At 43.6% G+C, this 6,000-nt stretch overlaps 1 protein-coding gene across 2 annotated transcripts in view; it reads left to right on the top strand.

The window, feature by feature from the left end:
• Positions 1-2,036: 2,036 nt before the first annotated feature.
• Positions 2,037-6,000, top strand: part of MME (membrane metallo-endopeptidase) — a 92,215-nt gene continuing 88,251 nt past the window's right edge. The window contains exons 1-2 of one of the 2 annotated variants that reach the window (XM_012724997.1): positions 2,037-2,129; positions 2,367-2,560. The gene's annotated coding sequence lies outside the window, so the exon portion shown is untranslated. Of the gene's footprint in view, positions 2,130-2,366; positions 2,561-2,928; positions 3,093-6,000 lie in introns of those variants that run through there. The other variant, XM_004682329.2, reaches the window with a different exon arrangement.

Genomic DNA, 6,000 nt, shown 5'->3' with positions numbered 1-6,000 from the left:
GGTTAGGACGCTGCACTGCAAGTGGGTCACAGCTGCTTCAATGCAAGTTTGATTCCTAACCCCAGAGGTGACCCACATGGCATGGCAGACCTCTCCTGACCCGCCCGCTACTCCCCTCAGCAGTGTACTTCTTCAGTCAGCCTGTTCTGACCCCCACTCTGTCTCTGGTGAATCCTCTTACCTCCCCTGCACCTCTGGCCTATACCGCATTACTGTATGCATAAATTTAAAAAAAGTGAACTCGTGGGGCCCTCCCTGGTGGTGCAGCGGGTTAAAGCGCAGCGCTATGAAGTTACTGCAGCCACTGCAGCAAGAGTTCAATATCCGGGGAGGGAGGTCACCCACTTGGAGCGACAGATCTCTCCTGACCCACGTGCTGCTCCCCTCAGCAGTGTACCTCTCAATCTGCCTGTTCTGCTCCCCACTCTGTCTCTAGTGAATCCTCTCAGCCCCCTACCCCCTACCTCTAGCCTGTACTCCAATTCTGTATGCATAAATAAATCTTTAAAAAAGAAAATGTGAACTCCTCATTCATATGGTAATAAATTGATTTTCTTGCTAATTTATCTCCTAGTGCTTTTTCCCTTTGGCATCCAGTCTGAGAAGAAGGCAAAGGGCTATGTAATGATTTCATTTGTATCCCCACAAGTTAAAAGGTGCAGGGCCTTTGAAAAATATTATTTGTGATGGCATTTAAAAAAAAAAAAACAAAAAAACAAAAAAAAACAGAACCAGGCAATCATCACAGAGAAACTGCATTATCTTTCTTATGTAAGCTAGGTCTAAGACCTTCTTAGACTGGGCCAAAAGTAGTTGTTTTAAGAAGCCATCAAGCAAACGATTGTTTAAGAAGTCATTGCATTATGAAAAGTGATGATTTTGCACTTTTTACAGGATAGGATCAATATCCACAATTAGGTATAGCTAAGATTAGTCTAAAGTTTGCACTAATTAACTTTTCTCAGATCACTAACATCTTCTCATAAAAAAAAATTCCTATATTTTTATTTCCCTCTTTGGGAAACTATTTGGGTTCTCTACCTTATTCTGTGTTCCCAAATTGCAGTTCTCCGATCCCAAATAAACACCACTTGCTTTTCTAATTGCCACCTGAATTTTTAGGTTGGCAGTCCAAATTACAGCTGAGATACTTCCCAGTGGTTTTTTAACTTAGCCAAACTCCTTATGCTCATTTGTGGGGTAATTGCACCCATATTTTAGGGTTATTGTGAGGATTAAATAGTATCTATAACATTCACTAACAAGAAAAAAATAATAATGCATAAAGATAAGGAGAGAGTACTTAGACAATCTACACATTCAATTTCTCTAAATTAATGAAATATTTAGTGATTGAAGTGTGAAAATCTTGTCAGTGCAATGTTACTCTTCTCTCTAGCAGGGAGTCCTTTTGATGTCAAAAACAGGTAATTCCAATTTCAAGAAATTCCACCTGTATTTCAGTGAATTACCCAGCAGGTGTGTGTGTGTGTGTGTGTGTGTGTGTGTTTGCAGTTACATGTGACTTGAAGGAGAAAAGGAATCAATGTTAAATCTGTGTATACACCTGACATTGAATAATTGAACTAAAACTCATGGAAACAACAACAAAAAAAGAAGAAGATGTTTAGTTTTGGGCTCTTTGGCACAGCTGTTAAAGACAGCTTTTATGAAGGAATAGCAAAAAAGATATTTGTGCAAAAAAGATTTTCTTGCTTTTTTAACTTCCTGAGAAAGAATCACAAATCTTGCATGAAAATGATGTGTTGCTTGGCTGCATTAGAATGACAAGGGTCCAGACAAGTTACAGCTAATTTTAGGGGTACAGCAGACACACACTTGTGCTTATTTTTCTCCCACTGTCACTCCCCATCCCAACCTCTCAGGTACACACATTTCAAGATTCCCTAGTCAGGAGGTGGGAGTGGAGAGTTTCAGTGGTGGAGCTCTTGAAATCATAAATGCTTACTTAAGCCACGGAAAAGGAAGAAATAAGAGGGAAAGCAAAGAAGGAGAAAGAAGAGAGGAGAGAAGAAAGGGGGAAAGAAGAAAAGAAAGCATGAAAAAAAAAAAAAGGCCGCTTAGATGAAGGAAGGAAACTCAAGAGCGAGAAAGACAGAATGAGGAGGGTGAGAAATGTTTTTGTCTCAGGTCAACTAGAGAGAAAACAACCTACAGGAGCACTTGGGAATCCTAAGAGGCAATGCTTCGTTTTCTGGAAGCCCCGAAGCTAAGCAATTCCAAGAATGTTTGGCAAAGCCCTTTTGGGAAGGGTGAGGTGGGAGAACGAGGGGCGGGGGCTTTCGCACATATCACCCCCCCACACCCCTCCTCCCCCTCCATCTCTCCCCTCGTCCCCTTCGCAGGACGTGACAGGGTTGGGGAGACCCAGCGGAAGCCTTCAGGTCACCCAGGGAACTGCTCCTCTCGCGGGTCCTGCGGCGGCGAGACGGAGGTGGGGTGAGCAGGGACGCGCGGGGATGTGTAAGTGGCGAAGCTGGACCGGGCGCAGGCGGGAGCAGCGCCCAACTCCCCGCACGGGATCCAGTGCGAGGCCACGGTGAGTCTCTGCGGGGGCGGGGGGACAGGGGATGCCCGGGGTCCCCGCGCCTCCGGGATCGGGCCGAAGCGGGCCCGGAACCTCCCAGGGGCCAGACCCAGGCGCTGCGCCCCTCCGGGCGCGCCCGGGGGCGCACGGACTAACCGGCACCCGGCGGGCACCCGCCGCCCGGCCCCGCGCGCTCATTGGTCGGGACGCGTCTGCTCACAGCCTTCAACTTCTCCCAAATCCCACTGGTGAGTCCCGGGAGAGCCCGCCGTCACCTGGTGGCGAGGGACCAGGGTCCTAAGGGCGCGAGAGCCTGGGGGTTGGGAGTGGGTGGGACGTACGCTGGGGGCCCGGCGGCGGAGCGTGCAGCTGTCCGGGCGGGGGGCCCCGAAACTGGTTCCTCCGCTCCAGTCCCGGCGATCTAAGGGCCCCGAGCACCCGGGACCGTGCAGCCGGGGGGTGAGGGAGGCGTGCCCTTGGAAGAGCGGCGGCGGGGATCTGGAGAGTGCGGACTGAGTGGGGTGCCCGGAGGAGGGCTCCGCAGGTGAGGTCAGGTTCATTTCCACAGCTCCCCAGAGCCTCTGTCTGGGGAGTTCTGTTTTCTTCCGAGACCGCGCTACCAAAATCCAGCGGGGCTGATTTGGGGGCTGGGAATTTGCCATTCCGCTGCACAGACAGTGATTTTTTTTTTTTTTTTTAAAGCAAGGTTTGTTTTCATTTTGGTTTCGGTGGAATTTTTTTCCTCCTCGGTAATTCACTTTTCTATTTTTTACTTTTCCTAACCTAAAGATCTCTTCATTATCCACGTCTTCATCCTGCTCCGAACCTTAGTTTCCTATTATATAATTTATGCTGATAGAGGGCTTAAATCACACCAGGGTTGGTTGGCGGGAGTAGGGACGAGTTATTTTGTACTGCAAAGTTCATTAATTAATCGGTCTCTGTTTGTATCCTTTGCAAATAGGGCTGTTGGCAACCGAACATTGCTCTTTGGAGCCTTGTTCAAGTATGTTCCTCCCCGTATATAATGTAAACGGTAATTTTATTAAACTGGAAAGTAGAATCTCAGTTGCAGTGTCAGCATTTGGAAGCTGCTAGTTGGCAGATCTGCTATGGAGGCGTGTTGCTTCTTCACTCTTTGCATGACTGTCGGGTGTTAGAACTTAAAAAAAAAAATGTCCATGAGTTTCTTGGACTCGGTGCTCTTTCTTTGATTGCACAGTCACGCTGCTTATGGGACTAAGGGGTCGGGACTTAGTTAGAACTCCATCCATGAGATCCAGGAACACCTGCAAATTATTGTCAGGAAAGAGGGAGACGATTTCTCCTCTGCTTCTTCGGCTACATTCTACATATAGAACCTGTTTCTCCTGCTTGCTGTGCCTCAGTTTCCATAATACAAACTGTAATTGCATAATGTGCTGTCAAGGACTTGAAGAAATTTAAATCTAGTAATGTGCTGTGAAGAGAAAACGCGCTTGGGTTAATAGACTTCCCTTTAAGGAACCAGTATTCTCTAATCTCTCCATCTGTGAAAGTGTCTACTTTTTGGTTTAAACTTCCTCACACATCTCCAATTAAGGTGAAGTGTTTTAAGGATGTAAGATTGTTACAGCATATTCTGCTTAATGTGGGACTACAGTGTTAACTTTATATATAATTTTGTATTTTTTTTTTTTGTCTGTTCTTATTTCCCATTTCCTCTACCTCTCAAGTGGGGTTAGTTGTGGTGAAGCTGGGTATTTAAATATCTGGGGATTGGTGATATCTTTCATCCTGAAGTTCAAATTCTAAGCCCTATTAGAAAAGTGACTTGACCCAAATTAACTAGAAGTGAATGTCAAACTTAATTAGGAGGTTTAACTTGCTTTGTTGTGTGCTCCTGAAAAGTGCTATTTGGGAGCAAAAGACTTCTCTGAATATTTGTAAAACATTTACAAGGAGGGGCAGGTAGAAAAATTTTGCAGGTGATTCAAAAATGATGCTCTACTGATACACATAAGAGAACTAAACAACTTCAGTGGTGACCGTCAGGTCTCTATAACAATTTCTGAGGCCTGAGGTGTAGAACCAGCAGGGCCCAGCTGTCTGGTACCCCAGCCTAAAGGTGAGGAGAATCTTGGAGAAGTAATCCAGAAGGGAGAAAAAACATGCCTGCCTATGGTGTTCCTGCAGTTGGGAAGTTGGTGGTGCCAAAGAGCACTTTAATTTATAAAACTCTGTGTCTGCCCTGAGTTTTACTAGGGAAACATAATGTTATTTCTAAGAATAATAACAGAAATGAGTCATACTATACCAAGAAAATGTTTCTTTAGATTGTCTTCTGAAATATCATTAGATCATAGGGAGAAATACTCAAAAAAGGGAAATATTTGAGCACATGAGATTAATATTTAGATGTCCTTTAAATTATCTCAAAATATTCTGGGGGAACCAAGAAAATTCTTTGGTTACCGCTCTGGATGGTGTGCAGGTATTAAATTTATTCCCATCTTTTCTTCCCCAACCACCACTCTATTAAAACAACAAGGACTCCCGATCAATGCAATTCCATATCATAACCCCAGGGCTGTGAGACTGAGCCAACATGAGTTACATAACCATTAAGTAAGACATTTTAACATTCGGGTACATTCCATTCCATCTATTGAGTAGACAAGTTTTTCATGGGCTAATAAAATATTTTTGATAGTTTGTTCTTGTTATAGCCTCATGTAATCAAAGGGACAATGTGCTCAAGACTTTGTATCCACAACCTTAAAGTCCAGTTGTGATTTACTTATTAATAACTCTCTGGGAAGATTCAATTCCTGGTTCTCTGCTGGATATCCTAGCAGACCTCAAGCCACACTTCAAATGTGGGTTCTGTTTTTACTTTATCCTGTACCTCAATTTCCACAAACACACTTTCAGAGAATTGTGTGTTTTAAATAAAGATTTCTAACTATTCTTAATAGTCCCTTTTTGGGGAACTAAATGATATATTTAATTAATTTGTATGAAGCTGTAAACAACTAATGTGCTCATTTACCATACTCCTTTTCTAGAGTCAGATTGTTTATTCTAAACTTTCATGAATGGCCCATAACGAATCACTAGACCTCTGAAAGCAATACAGTGAAATTTAATATTTAGGCATATATCCTGTTAACTTTTCCCTTGAAATTCTACATTAAGATTTGAAGTAGCTTTTATTGTGTGAGGATGCTGTTTTATTTCAGACAATGACCTGATGTAAAGAACACTTAGTGGTTGTGAGACCACTAAGTAGCATTAGGGCAAGTTACCTAATGCTACTGAGTCCCACATTCCTAAGATGTGATGTTAGAATATTAATATCTACCTTACAAGGGTAAAATGAACTGCAAGGTGTCCGGCACTAAGACCTGTCACTGATACATGGGATGTAGTCTATTATTAGAGGAAGAACATATTATTAATAGTTTTTAACT

Source organism: Condylura cristata, unplaced genomic scaffold, assembly GCF_000260355.1.
Source record: "Condylura cristata isolate star-nosed mole 26May11 unplaced genomic scaffold, ConCri1.0 scaffold00014, whole genome shotgun sequence".
NCBI lineage: Eukaryota > Metazoa > Chordata > Mammalia > Eulipotyphla > Talpidae > Condylura > Condylura cristata.
This window is presented reverse-complemented; position numbering and strand designations above follow the sequence as displayed.